The 23,839-nt window shown below is 37.8% G+C and overlaps 1 long non-coding RNA gene across 1 annotated transcript in view; it reads left to right on the forward strand.

The window, feature by feature from the left end:
- LOC308636764 overlaps positions 1–23,607 on the forward strand; it is a 57,046-nt gene extending 33,439 nt beyond the window's left edge. The window contains exons 2-3 of the long non-coding RNA XR_014019473.1: positions 19,879–20,012; positions 22,377–23,607. This is a non-coding gene — a long non-coding RNA (uncharacterized lncRNA). The remainder of the gene's footprint in view (positions 1–19,878; positions 20,013–22,376) is intronic.
- Positions 23,608–23,839: the final 232 nt, after the last annotated feature.

Raw genomic sequence — 23,839 nt, forward strand, 5'->3', positions numbered from 1 at the left:
CAAGAACATAATCTGAAAATCATTTTGGTGAGTGAAAAAAGACAAACTAAAAGAGTATACACAGTCTTTTCCATTTATACGCAATTCTTTAAAATACAAAGTAATATGTAGTGATGGAATATAGATCAATGGTTGCCTGAATAGGGAGGGGAGATAAAAGTAGGGAAAGTTGTGAAAGGGTAAAAGGAAACTTTGAGGATAAGGGATTTGCTCATTCTCTTGATTGTGGTATTGGTTTCACGTAGGTCGACATGTCAAAACTTCTCCCAGTGGACACATTAAATGTATGAGGTTTAATGAAACTATAAAACAAAAACCCGTCATTTCTAAGAACAGAATATTTAAGATAATGTTCAGCTTCAGCCGTTAATTTTGCTTTGGTTACTTAAACTTTCCTTTGTAGGGTTTCTCTATATGTCTTTTTCTCTAGGCCTTATACATTCTTACATTGAGTCATATATTTAAATAGTCAACATTTACTACATTTTCTGTTGTAGGCACTCAGTAAATATTTTTTGAAAGAATGGATGAATGAATGAATGAATGACTACCTAAATGGACAACCCCCCCACCCCCCAGTATTCACTCATTGTGTATCTTTATTTTTGGTGTTTAAGTACTAGTTTTCATATTAAAAGGATTCTGCACAGTTATCCCACCCCTCTGTATATGTCAAAAGGATTTAAAATCAGTGTACTACAGTGACACAGCCACATCAATGTTTATAGCTGCTGAATTCACAATAGCTAAGCTATGGAACCAACCTAGGTGCCCTACAACAGATGAATGGATAAAGAGAATGTGATTTATATACACAGTGAAATATTACTCTACCATTAAAATAATGATTTTATGACATTTGCAAGTAAGTGAATGGACCTGGAGATGATCATGCTAAGTGAAAGATGACAGTCCCCAAAAGTCAAAGGTCAACTATTTTCTCTGATATGTGGAAGGTAAGCCACAGTAAAGGGGGGAGGGGAAGAAGAGAAATTTAGTAGATGAAACTATGGGGGGGGGTGGAGGGAAGGAAAGGAGGAGAGGAAAGGGAAAGATAGTGGAAAGAATCTGATATAATTTTTATATGAAAACATCACAGTGAATCCAACCATCATGGACATCCAAAAGAATGGGGTTCTAAATAGAGTAAGATATATCCTAGGCTTGCATAATTATATCAAAATAGGTTCTACTATCATGTATAACTAAAAAGAACCAACCAATGGAGAATCAACCAATCAATCCTTATGGGAAGGGAAAAAAAAATCAGAAGAAGAAGGATTCTGAAGAAAACTGCTCTTTTTCCCTGACTAATTATCTAGAATAAATATTGCCTTTTGTTTCCCCTTCAACATTCCCTCAATAGAGAATATTGGATTTTTATTATGTAACCCATTTTCTTATTTGTCAAGACATGGGTATATAGCTATGGCATAGATTTAACATGGAAAAGAGTTATATTCCAACAATTTCAGATTACTGGGAAGTCCTGAATGACTGGTATAGGTTTGGGTCTCAGCAATTACAAAAAAAAAAAAAATACACACTTGGATGTCTCATGATAAATAATTTATACCTCATCTTCATATAACCCCTAGAGAACCAAGGGAAAAAAACTGTTTTTCTTATTTTCCAACTTATTTCCCTTGTGGCTCTGATATAGGAAACAGAGCTTTCAGAAGTTTTAGGCTGTCTAGAAATTGTATGTGTGGTTTTTGAGAAAAATGTGAAATATATTTAAGAGGCAATAGAGTAGCAAGAAATAGTTGTAGTTTCGTTTTCAGAGGTGGCACTCTAATAAAAAGGTTGTAGTGGGCATTTCATTTCAACAAACATTTGTTGAGTGACTATAAGTACGGGACACTGTGCTGTGTGCCATGGAGATTACAAAGGTACATGCAGATCTTTTTACTGTCCTTAAAGATTTACAATCCACGGGGGTTAGGTGAGTGATAAAATGAGGTTGCATGACAGAATAAAACCAGCCCGGGTTCTGGAGTGAGAATATCTGGGCTCATGTCCCAGCTCAAGAATCCAAACAGGCTCCATTTTAGCGTAGAGGTGCATTTCAAGGAAAGTTGATAGGTCTCCTCTTGAATCATGTCACTTATCTTTTATTTCCAGGGAATTAAAACTGAACACAGGATTAGAACTCCGAACACCAGCAGGGCACTATCACATGGGGGTAAAAATAAAATCCATCACAAGCCCTGATCCATGAGTTATCACTTAGACATTGATAGTATACCTACTCCTGAACATGTATTTGTTTAGATCAAAGCAGTGTGAGGTGACAACTTCATACTGCTGTTTGTTGCCTGTGTGATTTGAGAGTGGGAGGCAGAAAAGAGGATGACTATGTCTAGCTACATTATCTTTTGTTTTGTTTTGCAGTATTGGAGAAAGAACCCAGGGACACTACCACTGAGCTACATCCTTAGCCATTTTCATTTTTTTTTTTAATTTTGAGACAGGATCCTGTTAAGTTGCAGAGGGTGACCTTGTGCTTATAATCCTCCTGCATCAGCCTTCCAAATTGCTGGAATTATAGGTGTGCACCATAATACCCATATAGCCACATTGTCTTATTTAAGAGCATGAGATTAATAGATCATACTGTGATCATTAAATTGTTGATCATTGTGTATTTTGAACTGAAACATCTTCCTTACAGAAATCTCGAAATTCCAACACATAAGAGACTCTGCTTCACTTTTTTTTTCCCATCTCACAAGGTGGAATAACCAAACAAAAACAGAGCAAACATTTTACCACATACCTTTTATTTTTCTCCACCAGAAAATATGAAACTCTTTGAGACCCGTACACCTGTCTGTTTTGTTGACATTTTAACACCAGTTCTTGTTAAGGCAACTGACTTAAGAGTAGAAAGTCAATAAACGTGTTGCATTAACAAACAAATTGTCCAAATGAAGGAGACATAAAGTGACATACGATGGGAAAGAGTTTCGCAAATTTTGTAGTGCCAGGCCTATATTAACAAAAGTGATAAATAGGAATGATTAAATCCAAAGAAGCTTTAGAAATGAGATACTTGAGCTTTTTTTTTTTTAATGTAGAAAGAAAGTGAATAAGCAAGAAAAGAGAAGAAGAAAGAGGAATTTCACCGCTGCAAACAAAATGGGTACAGATGTGTGGACAAGCAATGGGACTTGTTCAAAGAGTGGCGGAACTGAGACAGACCTGATGTCTCCAAGTGTTCATTCCAGAAAGACCACATTCCAGAACTTACTCTTAATCTCTCCAACTTGTATTCATTCCTGAAACCTGGAGGGTTTCACATTAAATCTTGTTTTTCAGAGTAAATCACATGCATATATGATTAAAAAAAAACATATAATTACCAAAGCCTTACAGCTAATCATTCTTTTCTGCCCCATCCCAAAACCTGACTCCACAAATGAATTGATTTTTTCATTTTCATTAGTTTCATTTTGTTCTCATGTTTACTTCTATTTGCATCTAATAATGGGCTTACACAGTAACTTGTTAGCTTTAGACCGTTATTAATTTGAAGTTTTCCAGAACTGACAGCCTAGTTGTAGAAATATGGGTAAGTATTTAGTTCCTTTACCCATCTCCTCCCTAAATTTCCCTTTCCTATTTTTTTTCCCATCTAGTTATGTCTTAGCTTATTTTGTATGTCAAAACTCAATGGCTATCTTATGATAACTGCTGCTTATCCATTAATCCCCAAAGTATGCTATCAGTAAATTTCTTTTCTTCAGTAAATTTCTTTTATTATTACTTCTTTTTTCCTTGTTATTGTGGTACTAGGGATTGAACCCAGCTTCTCATATATATGACAGGCACGCCTCTACCACTGAGTTATATCCCAACCCTACACTTTCTTGCTTTCTTTTTTTTAACACTGTTTTTTTTTAAATATTGCTTTTAGTTGCAGATGAACGCAATACCTTTATTTTATTTACTTATTTTTATGTGGGGCTGAGGATTGAACCCAGAGCCTCATATATGCTAGGCAAGCACTCTACCACTGAGCTACAGCCCCAACACTGCACTTGCTTTCTTTTGAGGATATCTATTACTGTTGTCCCATATGTTTCAATAGCTTCATCCAGTAACTATCAATAATTTCCTCTTACTGGGTAAGGTGGCTCACACCTGTAATCTCAGCAACTCAGGAGGCTGAGGCAGAAGGATCACAAGCTCAAAGCCAGCCTTAGCAATTTAACGAGGCCCTAAACAACTTAGGCAGACCCTGTCTCAAAATCAAAATGAAAAAGGGATGGGGATGTGATTCAGTAGGTAAGTGCTCAATCCCCCATTACTACTCTCCCACTTCCCCCAAATTTCTCTTCCTTCAAAGCATTCCTTGAGAGTTTTGTCTAGATGCTCCTTCTTAGTGACCTCCTGTTGTCCACTCCTACTTGAAACAGGTGTTCTCAGCTTGGTTTAACGAGCATTATTCTAGAAGTTTTTTTTAATTTTTTTTTATTTTGTTGTAGAGCCCTGGTATCCATAATTTTGTGTCTTTCCGGGGGGAAGTAATGGGAAGTAATGAAGTTCATTTGTACAAAAGACAGGACAGGTGCAAAGACTTTAGAATAAACCTAATCCTATTCTTTCATTTAACTGAGGAGAGAATTGAGGCTTATTAAGACAAAGTGGCCTTCCCACAGTCTCCAAATTAGGTGGCAGGGGAGGAACTGTAGCTTGTCCTGTCTCTATGGCTGAAGATTTTTGAACACAGATAATCTATTATGAAGGCAGGGAAGGTAACAGATATTCTCTGTCCAGTCTAGAGCATGGAGGTTCCAGCCTCTTCTATGAGATGCATTGCTTTCAGGGTTAGTCTGATGGATATCATATCTTAAAGAAAGTGAGCAACACTTTCCCTGTATTTCCACAGTAAATTTCCTGCAATACAATGATAAACCCTCCTTTTGAGTGAGTTGATTGTACATTTCATTAAACATTCTGTTGGTGTTTGTGATCTCAAACATGCCTACAGACTGATGAACTGAGATTTTTTTTATGTGCCTTATCCCGTTTCTTAAGCTTTTGAATTTCTTATGTTGTAAAGCAAGGAAATATACAATGCAACCATCTGAGTCAACAATAGATACTCCTGAATTGGCCTTTGTAGTGCGTCTTCCCCATAAGCATCATTGCAGCGTGATTAACAGAGCTAGAACTGTTACAAACAGCTGTGCAACCATTACAACCACCAATTAAAATGTAGCTCCAGATGTTCCACACTCAGAAATACAGCCCTACAAGGTGGCTTCTGCATGGAATTGATTGCATTAAAGCTGTCAGCTTTAGCATGTCTTACAAGCTTTTATTCCTGGCAATGGTTAGCTCACATACCTAATAATGGTGCTGCCCAAGCCAACTGCAATCACAGCTCATATAACCCTAAGAGACTCTAGTGGATCCACCCTCTCATGATACTTATCAAGCTTTTCAACAGTGAAACACTGGGGAGCAGCTTTTCAACCCCTTGATTGGTTTCCTGCATGCCTCACCTTCTTTTCTGGTCAATCTCATACATGATTTCAGAAAATAAACAAACTATACCTCAGAAGTTTGTCACCATGCTGTTTATATCTGCAATAATTCACCTACAGAATTGGAAAGATTTTATACTGCACTCTTCTTTCAGCTAACAGTGGGGTTGTTGATGAGGAATTTATATGACTTAAGAGAAAAAATGTCAATCTGAAAAATGTTGTCCAATATTTACCAAAACATCAGTGGATACACATTCTGACACTGGCAGGTAACAGAGCCCATTCTCATATTTGGCAAATTTACAGAGGGTCAGGGAAGGAGATGTGTGTCTGTTAGAGCTACAGGGGCACTGGGAGCTCTCTGGATGGTAATATATGTAAACCATGATTCCTATTGTGAAGAGGAGGTTAAGTACATCCATGGCATACCTAGTACCTAGATCATACAGTTGCTGAAAATTCATATTAGTGTCATGCAAGCTAATTCTGTTTCATTCAGTACTTTCCAGCTGCATCATCACAAGTTGTTCTTACTCCACATTTCTAAGGTGGCAGAGCTTGGTTGCCCACGTCCAGCCTTGGACCCTTCTGCTCACACCTTGGGTATTCTTCTCTCTCCTACCACCTTGCCTGGCATTGGTATGGATGCTCCATGGCACCTTGGGATTAGGTCCAATGGCACTCTCCTTCCTCACCCTCAAAGCCTGTGCAAGCAGGTTGAGTGCTTTTCATACCACATGGTTTCACCTTCCTCATCTGCTTTCTTTTTTCCTCAAGGACCTTTGTCTCAAAATAAAAAAAGTGCTAGGGATGTTACTCAGTGGTTGCATGTCCCTGGGTTCAATCCCTAGCACAATAAATAAACAAAATGAGACTCTTAACTCATTTCCAGTCTCCCCTCCCACAGTCCAGCCTGTAAGGTATCTGTGTCTGTGCTGAACTTTAGATGAATCTGTGGTTAGAATCCCCTTCTGCCTTTCAGAGGGGCTGCAGTGGCAAACCCTCAACCAAAAATTCATCATCTATCTACTTTTCACTTAGATTGAACTATAAGTTTGTCGCCATGCTGTTTACATCTGCAATAATTTACCTACAGAATTTGAAAGGTTTTATACTGCACTCTTCTTTCAGCTAAGAGTGGGGTTGTTGATGAGGAATTTATATGACTTAAGAGAAATTTAAATATTTTCACTCTTATTTAATCTTGCAAACTACAGCACTAGGTATGCTTTTCATCCCTATTTGAGGCCCAGTGAGATCAAAGACCTTCTCCAAGGTCATCTAGTGCCCAAGCACCAGAAGTGAGTCAGAGCTTTTCATGAAGGGTTACTGCTGTTTGCATAACTACCTTGGTAGCTTTATCTTCTACTGTTTCACTAACATGAGCCCTCATGTGTACCCAACTTTCTCCAAGTTTGCAATTTTATCCTGTGGTTCATGGTATTTTTTTTCCCCTAGACTTCTTTATCTTTAAATCATTCCTGCTTTCTAAAATCAAGAACATTTATAAGACTCATTTCATAAATTGCATGAAGTCTCTGGTATTTGCTCTTTAGTCTGATACATTCATCCATCTTTCTTGGTCTGTTCTTTTGTCAAAACTTATTGAGACTTGTGCTAAAACTGTTTAGCCCCTTGACTTAAACCATCATTCTCTTTGTTGGCATCCACTGTACCAATCAGCACATTGACTTTGGAGCCAGACTTTCTAGGTTTAAAGCCTTACTTTGTCTCTTATTGCATGTGTAATCTTCATTAAATTCATTACTATTTCTGTGAATCATCAATAAAATGGGCCAGGTGATTAATACCTATTTTGTGAACTGTTGTGAGGTTTGATTAGGCACTTAAATTATGTACCTGACTCAAAATAAGCATTCAAAAATGTAGCTTATAATTATACTAGTAATACCATTTCAAGTCCTTCATCACAACTCTGTCCAGCATATAGAACAGTAATTTCCTTATGGCAAAAAAAGGTAAGTGCATGTTATGTTTCTCATTTCACATGAAGTATGAATGTGATTTTCTTGGAATATGTTTCAATTAAATTTGAAAATATAGAGGGCACTTATATAGAGAAAGTATAAAATGTTTAAAAATATAAAATTTTATTAGATCTCATTGAGCTGTAGATATGAGGTGTCCCTAAAATTTCATTTTAGAGACAATGCAAGAATGTTCAGGATAAAATGCAATGATTGGGTCATGAGAGCTTTAACCTAACCAGGAGATTTACCCACTGATACTGATTAACTGGGTGGTAAGTGAAGGCAGGTAGGGTGTGGCTCATGGAGACTGGTCACTGGGGGTATGCCTTTGGGATTTATATTTTTTCTCCAGTGAGCAAAGCCCTGTCTCTGCTTTCTGGTTACCATGTCCTGAGCTACGTTCTTTCCCAGTGCCTTTCTGCCATGATGTTCTGTCTCACCATGGGCCAGAGCTATGGAGTTGGCCAACCATGGATTGAACCTCTGAAATCCTGAGCCAAAATAAACTTCCTTCTCCACATTGTTCCCTGTCAGGGCTTTTAGTCACAGTGACAAAAAAGCTAACTAAAACAGATTCTTTTCTTGTTCTTGATTTCTCTACAACTGTACTACTATTGTGCTCCAAAATTCTTTTCTCAGTCTTTGATTCTCTATTTACTGTTAACATGACTCTTTTCTGCTAAGTTTTGATGGAGATAAAAGCAACTGTAATTTTTTTTTGCACATGACAGAACTATAGGAAGGTTAATCACTATGAAATAAAAATTAGTCCAAATTCAAAGTTATCGTTTTTTTTATTGGTTGTTCAAAATATTACAAAGCTCATGACATATCATCTTCCATACATTTGATTCAGGTGGGTTATGAACTCCCATTTTTTACCCAAATACAAGTTGCAGAATCACATCGGTTACACATTCACATTTTACTGATCAGAATCCAATACAATTTTTTTTAAATGAAGGAATTCAAAGTCTCATGGTATTTGTCCTATTATCAAATTGTAAACAAATAGGATGAGAAACCTTGGCTCAGAAGAAGTTTGGGTAAAAATTAGATATCTAGAAAATTAAAATGATGATTGGCACAGGCACTCCTGATGCATGAACTCAACACCCACCCCTAGTCCTTTTTTCTTGTTTTGTCAGCCACCCTTCTGTTTTTAAATAAATGCAGGACAGATTTCTGGCTCAGGAAACATGAATAGAAGTCTTCTAGGGAAGGGGATCCTGGTACATATTTTTTTTTTATTAATGAAACAGACACTGATGGTGACATCCATTTTTTCCCATTTTTTTTTTCTCTCTTTAACCTCTCAGTGGTTTTGGTGCCTGGAATTGTAGAAATAATCTTGTAAGCATGATGGACTAAAAGCCAAGAGTATTAGAGGGTTGGAACTAATACTTTGGAGATGTTGAATCAAAGCTACCAGATGTCTATCTCTATACTTCTTGCTATGCAAGGGGGGTGGGGAGGAAATGTCTCTTTTTAATGCCATGTATCTGTTTACTTATCTGTTATTTGTTGCTGAGAATATTTACAAATAATAGAAGCATTAAACTCAAAATAAGCTATCGTCATCAGCTTCTAAACATCAAATATGGCCTTAGGTTATGTTGGTGGAAGTAGAATATACAGATCCTTGAAATAAATGTTACTATAATTGCTAATTACCACCTCCTCTTACCATCTGCAACATTAAAATATTGAAATGTAAGTTTCCATATGTAGAGAGGTAACTATAGGAAGTCAAAGACTTCTGTTAGGACTTAGTATGTTTTTCTCCTTTATACATTTTTTTTAGAATACAGTTTTTATTACATTACTTTTTTAAAAAAACAACCAGATGTGAAGTATGTTTTAAAATTTTTCTAAGACTCTCACACGCCCAAGGGAACATGTAGAATCATCATGCTTGGAGTCCTATAGGTTGGTTTTGAGTGCTGATATTTTCTAGTGATGACTTGGGGCAAGTTATCTCTTTTCTCGGTGATTCAATTTTCTCTTCTGTGAAATAGGAACAAGAGTAGTAATTAACTTACAGTATTCCTGTGGAGATTAACCAAGATATGTCAGTTCAATTCTTGGTAAGTAAGATGTTAGTGAAATGATGCTTGTGAGTGTGCTAACCTCCTCACCCTCTGATCCCATGAACAAACTATCTATCACACCTCTTCCTCTCCTCACACCCCCCACGCACTCCACCTTCAGCCTGAAAACCCTGCTTCCTATGCGCTGAGAACTTTGAAATAATCCCAAGAGAACCTTTACACACTCCCTCAGCACGTCTACCCACCAGCATGTGTTTCCACATCCCCATCATCTTGACTTGATGTAAATAGACTATCCAGGCTCCTGTATAAAGTCCATCTTTCTGCACTTATACCTCACGCCATTTCTTTTACACCCTCTAGGATATTGTACTAGAAATGCTTCCTTCTTGCCTTTGGCTTCAATTTTCACCCTTTGCTGCATTATTCTTAAAAACATACACTTATAGTATTTTCTATCATGATAAAAAAAATCAAAATACTCTTTCAATGCCAACTAATCTCTTGATTATTTGCTTCCTCTGGCATACTTTAACTATACTTGTGGTCTTTGAATCTCTTCTCCTATTCCTTCCCAAGCAGAAATTTGTCCCACTCCACCCAAACAATCTGGTGATGGTCACCAACGACTTCCATGATGCAGAATCCAATGGTTGATTATCAGTGTGTTCTGTCTGCTACTCTCTTCTAAAATATAAAATGAAATTCTTGAGGGCAGGGGTCTTTATCTGTCTGAAGAATGATGTATCCCAAAGAACAATGCTAATAATACATAATAGAGGTTCAATAAATGCGTGAAAATGAGCAGGTACCTGCTATTGCTACTAAATGACTCCAGCAGGTAATAGGTTTCAGGAATCTAGCTTTGTTTCCCACTAATTAAGATTAGACCTTGCATCTATCTGCAAGTGTTCAAAGAAAAAATTTCAGATATTTGATTTTTTTATAAGTAACTATAGGGAGAATCTAAATCATGAAAATTGTTACTTTAAAAGAAGCCATATTTATATCATATAACTGTTTAACTCTGCTGAAATAGAAGGCAAAGGGAATTTAAATGCTGGGGTAAACTAATGGAAAGTACCTGAGGATACTGGGATGGGAAAAGTTGGTTAGTATGAATAGGCCACCTGCATCTGCTAATTTGTCACATAAGTTTATTTCCTACCATCTCTCAGAGACAGGGGGAAAGGAGCCCCAATCTTTCATGGTTATATTTCCAAGAAAGATATTCCCTGGTTGTAGATTCATAACTTGAGGAGGCAAATAAAGAATTTATGTCAAGAGCTTTGTAGTTTTGAACAACCAATTAAAAATATTAAAGGTGAAAAAAAAAGAATTTATAACTGAAGTTTTCTAAAGTCAGTGCTCTAAGAAAAAAGTGGTCAGAGGTCATTATCAGGAAGTAGAAAGTTTAGCCTGTCTGAGGGGATTTCAGGGTGTGTTGGTCATGGGTTGTAGAAGAAAGCCAGAGATGACTTTGAATTTTATACAGTATAGCTTTATTTAATAGTTCAATTTCTATTAGTTACATAATAAGATCTGTTTAAAAGTTTATATTCTTTTACTCATAAAGACTAAGACTCTCAGAGGTGTATCTGCTTTGATTTTATTTATTTATTTATTTTTATTGGTTGTTCAAAACATTACAAAGCTCTTGACATATCATATTTCATACATTAGATTCAAGTGGGTTATGAACTCCCATTTTTACCCCAAAAACAGATTGCAGAATCACATCGGTTACACATCCACATTTTTACATAATGCCATATTAGTAACTGTTGTATTCTGCTACCTTTCCTATCCTCTACTATCCTCCCTCCCCTCCCCTCCCATCTTCTCTCTCTACCCCATGTACTGTAATTCATTTCTCTCCTTGTTTTTTTTTCCCCATTCCCCTCATAACCTCTTATATGTAATTTTGTATAACAATGAGGGTCTCCTTTCATTTCCATGCAATTTCCCTTTTCTCTCCCTTTCCCTCCCACCTCATGTCTCTGTTTAATGTTAATCTTTTCCTCCTGCTCTTCCTCCCTGCTCTGTTCTTAGTTGCTCTCATTATATCAAAGAAGACATTTGGCATTTGTTTTTTAGGGATTGGCTAGCTTCACTTAGCATAATCTGCTCTAGTGCCATCCATTTCCCTGCAAATTCCATGATTTTGTCATTTTTTACTGCTGCATAGTACTCCATTGTGTATAAATGCCACTTTTTTTTATCCATTCATCTATTGAAGGGCATCTGGGTTGGTTTCACAGTCTAGCTATTGTGAATTGTGCTGCTATGAACATCTATGTGGCAGTATCCCTGTAGTACGCTCTTTTAAGGTCTTCAGGGAATAGTCCAAGAAGGGCATAGCTGGGTCAAATGGTGGTTCCATTCCCAGCTTTCCCAGGAATCTCCATACTTTGATTTTATTTTAAAAATGATTTGTGCTCAAACTTCTTTGCTTGAACACAAAAATATAGACTTCACAATATGTTAATATGATCAGCCTGTATATAGAGAAGCTCCTATAATTAAGAATTTGGTTGGTCTTGGACATATCAAGTAGACAATTGTATGAATTAAAATATAAAAGCATGAGATACAGCATACTTAGGGTTTTGGGGGGTCTCCTGCTGCCTCACAGCACAGCATGATGTGCTTTGTAATGTAAATCGCATAGATTTGTTGAAAATTGCCATGATGTCAGGAAACATTTCAATCATTTTTTACCTTCTTTTTTGGACCAATTGTCCCAAAGGGTCTAAAATTACTCATATTAAATTGAGCTATTTTTGAGTAACCCTTTCAAATTTTTTTTCAATGTTTATTTTTTTATTATTTTTTTAATATACAAGACAGTCTGTTTTTTATTGGTTGTTCACAACATTACAAAACTCTTGACATATCTTATTTCATACATTAGGTTGAAGTGGGTTATGAACTCCCAATTTTTACCCCAAATGCAGATTGCAGAATCATGTCGGTTACACATCCACAATTTTACATAATGCCCTATTAGTAATTGTTGTATTTTGCTACCTTTCCTATTCCCTACTATCCCCCCTCCCCTTCCCTCACATCTTCTCTCTCTACCCCATCTACTGTAATTCATTTCTCTCCTTGTTTATTTTCCCATTCCTCTCACAACCTCTTATATGTAATTTTGTATAGCAATGAGGGTCTCCCTTTATTTCCATGCAATTTCCCTTTTCTCTCCCTTTCCCTCCCATCTCATGTCTCTGTTTAATGTTAATCTTTTCTTCCTGCTCTTCCTCCCTGCTCTGTTCATAGTTGCTCTCATTAGTTCTTGTAACATTAATGCAAATTTGAAAGGGTTATGCTTAGTGAAGCTAGCCAATCCCTAACCCTTTCAAATTTGCATTAATGTTACAAGAACTAAATCTTTAGGGGTATAATTGTCCACTTAGTGATTTGATTCCTCTTTATGGAGCACATTGAAAAAAAATTACATTTAAAGTTATTGTACCATTTTTTGGCTTTCTCCTCCCTATGCAATAAAATTCCAATCTCTTAGCACAGGCTACAGGATCTTTCCTAATACTGACCTCAGCCTTTCTTGCAAGCTCTGTTCTCTAGTACTTCCCTCAGTGTTTCCCCAACTCCATCCCAATAGCTTACTTCTGTTTCATGCCTCAATCTCTGCTTACATATGGTGGTACCTGTTGTTGTTAGTTTTTGCATCACTGTGACAAAAATAACTGACAAGAACATCTTAGAGAAGGGAATGTTTACTTGGTGCTCACAGTTTAAAATTCTTCCTCCACCGAGGAAGTCAGACTGCTGACTCCATTGGTTTGGTCCAAGGTGATACAGCACATAACTCATGAGTGGCATTAGAGAAGAGCTACTCAGTTCATGGCAGGCTCAGGATGCAGAGGGAGGGAGGAAAGAGGCTTCAGTCAAGGACCTGCCCCCCAGGGTCCCACCTCCTCTAGCCACACCCCACCTGCTCACAGCTACCAACCAGTCCATTTAAACTAGGATGAACCGAGTAAATTATAGCTCTCACAAGCTAAACATTTTACCTCTGAGTCTTTCTTCATTAATGAGGGTTTCTGGGGGATACCTCATGTCCAAACCATAACATGTCACCTCTCTCCCTCAAAAGCTCATGCTCATCTTACAATGCAAAATGAATTTTGTTCATCTCTAAGAGTCCCATAGACTTAATAGTTTGGGCATTGCCCGAAATTTCAAGTCCAGAGTCTCATCTAGACTCAAGGAAATCTCTTGCTAAAAGACCCTGCAAAAATCAAAAGCAAGTTACATATGTTCACTATAAAGTGGCACAGAGCAAACATTCCCATTCCAAAAGGCAGGAATAGGAGGAGCAGAGAAAGAAGAGATTGGGCCAAAGCAAGATGGAAACCCAATTGAGCAAACAGTTCCCATAACTCCACTTATAACTCTGTGGCCCGCATCTAGGACACAAGGCTGTGTGTGAGATGTGCTCTCCAGTTGGTTGGGCAGCCCCACCCCTCTTACCTCACCAATTTCAGTGCCCATGTTTCAGCCTGGCTGTCTCTGCAGCTAGCAGTTTCTCTCAGCAGACAGTCCATGTTACTAGGGTTTTCATTCTGGCTTCACCTTACAGATTTTTGGATCACTCTCTCATTGGTAGCTCACAGAAACTCTGACCTTGCTACACTTTTCCTGGCCTCCTAGGCCTTCCTTTGAAACCTCCATGGAAGCCTCTATGATCCTCTAACTCCAGTATCCTGCAGTCCTGTAGAACCAGCACCAGGTGGTAGCCACCAAATTCTGCAACAATACCTGGACCCTCTGGAATCCCAAATGAAGTGACCTCTGAGTGCCTGCCTGCATCAGCATGGTGAGTCAACTTTCTAGACCCCACTGTGAGAATAGAATGCCCCATGATTCTCAAAGGAATTTTTTCTTCTGCATGCTGGAGACTTCAGTGGGTATTTTCTTACAGATTCTTGAGACACTCCGAAGGCATCTTTTTTTATTGTATCTGGGTAAAGTACTTAGCATTTTTTTAGGGGATATAATCTCCTCAACCAGAACACCTTCCTTGGCTTCAGCTTTATATGCACTTTTTGGCTAAACTGCAAGTTTTTAAAATCCCTTAGCTCTGCTTTATGCTCCTGATTCTCACAGTAAACCTGGATAAAAGCTGCCGGCAAATTCATGCTGTGCTACCTTAAATGTTTCTCCACCAGATTAATTATTCCATCACTTTTAAATTCAACCTCACACAAAGTCTGAGATTGCCAAGTTCTTTGCCAGAATGTAACATGAGTGACCTTTCATCTAATTCATGATAGAGTTTTCATTTTACTCTGAAACCTTGTGAACAATATCCACATTCCTATTGGCATTTCGGTCTTCTGAGCTCTCACCAGAATCACCCATTAAACTCCACTTACCACATCCTAAAGCTTCTCTAGGTTGCATCTCCAAATGTGTCAACATTCCTCCCTCAAACTAGCTTCAAATGCTTCTGAACCACATGGCCAGGTTAGTTACAGAAACCATACCGCTGTCAATACCAATTTCTCTTTAAAAAAAAATTATTTTTATTTTTTTTATTAATTGCTCATAACAATACAATGATCTTGACATATCATTCATTTGAATCAAATGGGGTATAACTTCTCATTTTTCTAAGTGTACAGGTTGCAGAATCACATTGGTTATACAGCCATGTATATACATACAGCAATACTAGTGTCTATTTTATTCTGCTGCCTTCCAATTTCTCTTTTAATTAGTCTCTTTTTTTTTTAAACTCCTTCCATCTTTTTTTTTTAAATATTTATTTTTTAGTTTTTGGCGGACACAACATCTTTGTTTGTATGTGGTGCTGAGGATCGAACCCGGGCCTCACACATGCCAGGCGAGCAAGCTACCGCCTGAGCCACATCCCCAGCCCCTAATTAGTCTCTTTTAATTAGCCTTGCTGTGACCAAAATACCCAACAAGAACAACAAAATACCCAACAACAACAAGGAAAAATTTATTTGGAGCTCACAGTTTCAGAGGTCTTGGTCTATGGATAGCCAACTTCTTTGCTGTGGACCCTAGGTAAGTGTTAGGGTTTGCATATGAGTTGTTTCTCAAAAGCTCTTGATCATTCATGAATATTCATGGGTGAAATACTTGGATTATGTGATCTGTAACCTAATCAGCCTGTTTTACTCAGCTTTTTCATTGCTGTGACTAAAGAACCTGACAAAAACAATCTTAGAGGAAGGAAAGTTTATGTGGAGGGGTTCACAGATTCAGAGGTCTTGGTCCATAGACAGTGGCTTCATTCCTCAGGGCTCAAGGTACAGCTGAACATTATGGCAAGAGAGTGTGGTGAAGGGAAGCAGCTCATACGATGATCAAGAAGCAGAGAGAGAGAATCCATTCCCCAGATACAAAATATATACCTCAAAGGCATGCCCCCAATGACCCACCTCCTTCAGCCACACCCTACATGCCTTCACCTACCACTCAGTTAATCCATCAGGAGATTAATTTGCTGATTGGGTTCAGACTCTCATAACCCAATCATTTCTCCCGTAAACCTTCTTGCATTGTCTCACACAGGAGCTTTTGGGAGACAACTCACCCCCAAACCATAACACAGTCCATTCTAACTTGAACGGACTGGCTGGGTGGTACCTGTTAGCATGTGGGGCATGGCTGGAGGAGGTGAGTTGCCGGGGGGCATGACCCAGAAGCATGCATCTTCCCTGTGGCCCTTCCCCATCTTTCTGCTCTGATTCCTGATCATCATAAGCAAATCATCTTATGATGATCATGAATCAGGGACTGCTATTTGGCAAACCCCTTGCTGGCAATGGAAGTGAGCATACATGATAGTCATTGTACAGTTGGCTGGTAAAGGCCAAAATAAAGAATGGGTTCGTGAGCATGTGTAAAAATAATAAAACCAACAAAACCGGAAGGAACTCGCCATCTGCAATGTGAACAACAAGGCATGTTACTGTCTGAAGGACGATCAGGTTCAAAGGAGTGGCGGAGGGGTGTGTATGGGAGAAGGGGCCTTGGCAAGTGACACTATCTGTGTGACCTTATTTAGGCTGTTTAACTTCTGTGCCTCAGTTTCCTCCCCTGTAAATAGAGTTTAATAAGACCCACCTCAAAGGTTGTGGTTAACTAAAAAAGATAATATTTGTAAAGCACTATGAATAGTGCCTGGCCTATGAAAAGCACTTAATATGTTGTGAAGGAGCTCAGGAAATGCTACCCCAAAGTGTGCTGCTTTTCTGTGCAGATTACTTCAAATTGAGGGCACTTGGGGAGCAGCAAATGCAGGGAATGGTTTTTACTGAGCATCCCTTATGTACTTAAAGAATCTTCAAAAGGAGCTGAAGTGTCGTGAATCCCCTCCCCTGGAGTCTCCTCAACCAGGAACTATCAACTCGTGTCGCAAGAGAGTGAATTGGAAGTGGACACAGGGCCCAGACAGACTTTGTCATGGGCCATCACCTGTTCTTCTGAGGGTCCATTTATCTTTCCAACAATCACTTACTTCCCCCCCTACATTGCCCACATTTTTTCTGTCCTCCCTGCTTTGAAGAGGATATAAAACAAGCTTCTAGGTCTCTTGGGGTTGTTGAGAATTCACTTCCTTCTCCCTTGATGTCCTTGGGCACATAATAAATGTGTATACCTTCTCTCCCGTTAATCTGCCTGCTGTCAGTTTATTTCATGGATTCAATTATCAAATCTTCAGTGGGTACAGGAAAATTTTTCCTTCCCTTAAGCTATAATAGTAGAATTTAATAATTCTATGAATTGAAAGAAGGTCATTGCGGCTGGGTTGTTTTTGGCCATTTCAAATGTAGTTTAAATTCATATCAGAGAGGTAGGAACCAGCCAGATGATGGTTAGGGATTCAGGTCCTAATCATGCAAACAAAGGGAAGTTATTAAAAAGTTTTAATGTAGATTTACACTTTGAGACTATCATATTGATTATATGGGGAGTGTTCAGTAAAAAAAAAAATCAACAACAGTATACCCCCCCCCAAAAAAAACAACAACCATGAGTTTATAAGAAAATGAACCAGCCCCTAGAGTTATATGAAAGATTAAACAAGAAAATATGCATTTAAGTGTAGCATGGAGAAACTTTCCATTGGGAAATTTAAAGTCAGGCTTGGTCTTTTATTATCTAATCCAGATTTTTTGGCCAACACAAATTTATTTATCTATCTACCTAGGTATGTATGCTCAAATCAAAATTTACAATATAACAAATGAGTAATTTTTAAGCAAGTCCCTTTAATCTGTTCTGCAAAATTGGGATAATAGGGCCAAATTCCAAGGTCAAATAAGGTAGTTTGTATATACAATTGTTCTTGCTTGTATTTTCACTACATGTTATCACAGTATAAGGCAATACTCATGAACTGTTAAGTTTTTGGTAAGTTTTATTGCAGTTCAAAGAAAGGAAACCAAGGAAATAGTGGTTGATCTGGGACTGGGAGGATGAGTAGAGTTTTGATTGGGGAAGAATAAAAGGAATTTTTTTCCAGATAAAGAATATATGGCAAAGTAGAAAGTAAATAGATGTTGAATTCAGATATACCTGCTGTGAATCAGGACCCCACCACTTAATGTTTATTATGACGTTTTGCAAAGTTCTTTATATTATAGTTTCTCCATGTTCTTACCTTAAAATGGTTCTATTAGGGACTCTCCAATATTATGTTAAGATGTTTTGTGTTAATATCTGAAATGTAGCTTGACCCACAGAGGAATTTTGGAGGCATCAGTAGGGATGAAAGATAAGGAATTTGGTTTGAGTTAGACTTGGAATCTCATCTTAGTTACATGCCTATGGGTTTCCTATCCATTATTCAAATAGAATCTGTTTCCACATGTATGATTATCTCATTTTCCCTAAGATTTATTTATGATATAATATGTGAAATACTATGTGTAGCAACTGATGCTCCAAATAATTGGGGCCTCAGAAAGGCTGGCTACATGTTACCAGCAAAAGAACAAAAACAAAAACAAAACAATAAACAGAATAATATGGCACTAATGCTATCTGCCTCTTAGGTAATGAGGAACAATGAAATATTTAAAGCAGCAGCCGAAAAGTGGTAGCTTCTCCTGCCAAAATTGGAAACTGTGAAAGAAAAGAAAAAAACTAAACTCCATTTGTGTGAATCTTAAGTCAACACTTAATGGTTCAGCGCTGCAACATCTGATACAAAAGCCATCCACTCAGATTGGAAATGTCTTATTATTTCACCAGAGCTCACTGTTACAAAGTGTCATTCCCATTAGTTATCTCTGGAGAGGAAATCTCCAGACAGCATGATGAGATCCAATCAGTATGGGCACTTGGAACATATTAAAACTGACATTTTCACTTATTTTATACCATAAATGTTTGTCTTTGGGCATTTCTCACATTCAAAGAGCGTCTTTGAAATAACATTTCAGGATGGAGGGTTAATGATCAAGAGCATACTAGTCATAGGTTACTTGCTATAAGTAAACCATATTTTAACAATTACTTCTTTATATCCCAGATGGTGACTTGCATGTTTCTGAAAAAATATTTTCCAAATAACCTGTTTTTTTTTTACCTCAGTGAGGCATAAATCAAAGAATAAAACTCTATAACACCATGGATGGGATATCATTAATTACTGCTAACAACTGTAATATATCCTGTTCAATAAAAGAGAGTTCAGTCAACAGTTACAGGGAATACCTACCATGAGCTGAGTTTTAGGGAATGTTTTTTCCAGATAAAGAATATATGGCAAACTGGAAGTGAATAGATGGTGGATTCAGATATACCTGGTGTGAATCAGGACCCCCACCAGCTAGTGCTTGTTGAACTATACATTTGACTTACTGTAATTTATTGTTTAATGGTTATTTTTCATGTTAAATCATAAATAAATGATAAGAGAAAGTAAATAAGGCGTTCAAAAGGGACACAGGACAGGGATATAAAAGGAGTGGCAGTTAATCATGTTGGGTTTCCTGTTTATGTCCTCAGTACATACGGATAGTCTGCTTCTGGTACTTTCCAAGCTCTGACTGAGGGATTTCTCTAGCTTGCCCAGCCTGTTCACGCTCAGGCTGGAGAACTTACTTTCCTTCAGGGAATGCTCTCAACTAAAGAGGAGCATGAACTGGACAATGGGTATCCAGCTTCCTTCCTTCTCTGCTGGGGCTATCTTGAGATGTAGTCTACATTGTATCCCAAAGGGTCCCAGTAAGATTGGGTTCCCATTACCCATAGTGGTAACAAGTTCATTCACAAGTTCCTTGCCTTCCATTCCTTTGGTCTCACCCATTCTCCTACCACTTCTTCTAGGATCATCTCCTAAATAAATTTCCTGTCCTGAAATCCTTGTCTAAGGTCCTAAGAAAGCCTGAGCTAAGCCTCTCTGGTAACAAGAAGAAAAACTTATTCCAAGTGGAGTGAAGATTATGAAAACAAGCACAGAGGTAAGGAAACGCAAAGCCTAATTGAGAAGCTTTCGGTATGACTGATGTTAAAGTACTAAGGGGCACAGCTGGAGGAGAAGCTGGAGTGGCAAGTGGGGACCATTGCTGAAGATTCTACAAATCAGAGGAAGTTTGGCTTCATATTAGATAATTCAGGAGGAGGATGGCATCTGGATTGGGGAAACTGAACTAGAGATTGAGAGGAGGATGGATTTGTGAGGGATTTAGAATTGACTAGAATTGACAGAGATAGGATCTCATAGAGAGAAGTGTCTTATTTGATGGCCCTGTGGTATTCATCCAGGAGTGAGGCGCTTTCCAAATTGCATTTTTTGTAAATATCTCTCCCCTGTCTACAATACGGGGTGTCTCTCAGAGTTCTTTGCTGCAGGGTTCCATTGGCAGTGCTATTGAACACCGAGATAGGATCTAAGATCCTTGTGAAAATCATAGTCACTGAGTTGATCTGGTAAAGATAGATTTCAGAAAAAAAAAAAGTTAAATAATCAGCAAGGTCTGGGGGTGATGAGATCAGAGAGAATGTAAAGAGTGAGAAGTGGATTTAGTGTAGTATAAAACTCTGAAAAACACTGGCATCTGACATTTAAGAACATTTAAAAATATTAAAATGAAAGAAAAAAAGCAAGCAGGAAAATAGAAACAGAAGAAACTTGCAAAATGTACAAAATGCATTAAGAAGAACTGTGTAAAAGGTAGAAAAATATTCAGTACAATTTTGCAGAAACCAGAGAATAGAATATTGCATAAAAATTAGGAAATTATTAGGCATTTCAAATGTTACTAAAAGTCAGATAAGAAAGACTGAGAAATATCTGTTGGATTTAGCAATTGTTTAGGCAAGAGCATCTGCAGAACTTTGGACACATCTACCAGGTTTATGTGTGCTGAGTAATAGAAGTAGAAATTAGGAAGTGAATACAACTTGGATTAATTCTTGTTTGGGGATGTTTGGCTTGAATAATAATAATAATAATATTGACAATAATATTAATGATAATATTATTGTCATCATTATTATTTTACCTATGACTTATTAAGCCCTTGACATTCTAGGCACTTACAAATGTTTCTTATAGATTAGTACTTAGTCTAATCTCTGGGGCAGGAAGAATCCACAGTGAAGTTAAATGAGTTGTTAAGGTTGCAGTAATTATAATTAATTAGTAAGTGTAGATGTGGATTCTGAACTCCAACTGTCTGATTCTAGACCCTATCTGTGAGAGAGCGAGAGAGAGACAATTAGATGGGACCTGGGGTCAAGAGAGACATGACTCTTATTTACCTGCTAAAGGAAAGAAGATAGAAGCAGGGGACTCTTTGGAGGGGCAAATGAAGTCCAGATGCTGGCTGGGGGGATGGCATGTGGGCAGGAGAAGGGACGCGCCCCATTTTCACAGGAGAGACAGACAGGATGGGTGGGAAGCTGGTCATTTTGGTAGAAGGGAATTGGAAGACCTGTCAGTGGATGAATTCCACTCAAAGAAAAGAAACTAGCTGATGAATGAGACAACAAGAGTGAGTGGCAGCTCTTAGACATCAGTAGATACATCTGATACAGTTTCTGTGGCAAACAGGAAAGGAACAACTGAAGGAGTGAAAAACTTATGTATTTAACTGAAACTTCCCGGGAAGTTGGGAATCACAATGCTATCAGCACACATCTAGGGAGGATGCTGCTTTGGTACTATGCTTAGCATCCTGGTGCAGAGAAGGCAGACAGAGGGAAATTGACCATCATGTTTTGTTTTATGTTGGTAGGGTAGGGCACAACAGCTCAAATAAATGATATTTCTGAGGGTATTGACAAGAATGTTGTGGAAATAGAATTTCTGTTACACAACAAGGGAGATTTGGTCAGAAAGAAAAAAGTAGAGAGCATTGACGTAGGAATGTACTGGAAGTCAAATGACTGAAGACCCAGGAGCAGTTTAGTAAAAGAACAGAAAGTTGTGTTTGAAGATGTCGGTACCTAAATTTATGATTTAAGAGGAGTATGCCAAGTTATATCAAAAAAAGTAGTTATGGAAGTGAGTGACAGATTTGAGGAAGCATAGAAAGCTATTATATGAAACAATAAGTCTTTTAAGATATTGATAACAAAGTGGGTAAAGAAGAAGCCTGCAAAGCTGGACCATTTTTTTTTCTTAAAAATGTGAAAGAAAGATAGGGAATTGTGGAATGACTTGTGTTGTGTCTTTATATGTACAAACAAAATGGTTTAACATAGTTTTGACTATACAAAGGTCCTGGTATAAATAGGATGATAAGAAAGAGAACACTAGAATTTCCTTTTCATCCATGATCAAGTTCCTAACTCTATATTCCTTTTCCTACCACAAATAGTCAAAAATCTTGGCAAAATATGTGAAGCAACTGATGTCAGACATGGAACATTCAGATTGCAGAGATAAGAAGAAAGTCTACGTGAGGAGAGTTTACAATTGCATCGGCTTCTGCCTGGAAGAACTGAGGACTTCAGTGTAAACAGGCAGAGTCTATGTTGGGCAGAGCATCCAGCTAAGCTGAGTGGACAGAGATCAGAACATGGAGTGATTAAGGAGCCTGGGGATATCTATCTGTAGGGTGGCCTGCCAGATAGGAGGAAACTGCACAGAGAATGGGATCCTGAATCTGCATAAGATTTGGTTCTTCCATGACACACATATTTATAATAAAAATAAAGTTGCCTGTTCAAGTTTCCCTTCACTGAAGAAATTGTTTTTAGCCACCATTGATAGATGACATCACTTACTTGATTGGCTCTCTGTCCTCTATAGCCTATCACATTTCCCTTGTAGAACTTGCCTCCACCAACCTATTGTGATATGTATTGGGTGAGTCCACCCACTAGGATGAGAGTCATGGGAAGGGATCTCATCTGCTTAGTCCCTGCCATGATTTCAGTACTTAGATCAGTGAATTGTCCATGCCAGGTAATGAATATCTTTTAAATGAACTATCTATTTCGTCTATGTAAGAATCTTACTGTGCAGGAATCACAGTAAAATTTTGCAAAGCAGAAAGCCAGTTTTAGAGAAGTTTCCTACTTTGTTCAGCGTTATACATCTGTACAATGCACTTCTAGAACTAGAACCTGGATTTTGGATGCCAAATACAAACTACTCTCGTTAATTTGTGTGAAATCGACAAAGCAGACTGGTGAGTTGGAACAAAACTAGGAATTTAAACCATCAAGAGTGTTTTTCTTGAATGAAGTTATTCCTTCTGTTCAAATAGGCTTCACAAGATTCTGCTTTAGGTTTGATTACATTTTAGTTGGGGATCAGAATTAATTCTAGAGTTATTTGTTTTTAGAACTGGGTTCAGCCATAACCTATAGTAATGTACATATGTAGTCTTGACCAACATCCCCAAATCAAAAAGAAATAGATTAATTTAAATTAAGCCCATAGATGAGTTTGGTTTTTAAATCACTACTACTTTCAAATAAGGTATGGAATGAAAACTAGGAGGAGATAAGAAGTCAACTAATACTATGAAGTTACACCTGTTTGTTCATGTATATTTGAGCCAGTTGTCTCAGGCCTTGTAATATCTTAATTTTGCCACCTCCCTTTTGCTTCCTTATTAAATATAACATTTATGAAGCCCATTATACAGCACACATACTTTTAAAAATAATAAAAATTTTGAAAACCATTCATCTGGCCCCACTTCTGTACTTTAAAGATCAAGAGAATGAGTGCTAGAGAGCCTGTGACTGGTTTTAGGGTCATACACTCAGCTAGTGAAAGGCAGGATTGTGACCAGAACTCTCTGGCCTCCCATCCACTTTTCCTCTTACT

Source organism: Spermophilus citellus, assembly GCF_964194105.1.
Source record: "Spermophilus citellus genome assembly, chromosome: 17".
NCBI lineage: Eukaryota > Metazoa > Chordata > Mammalia > Rodentia > Sciuridae > Spermophilus > Spermophilus citellus.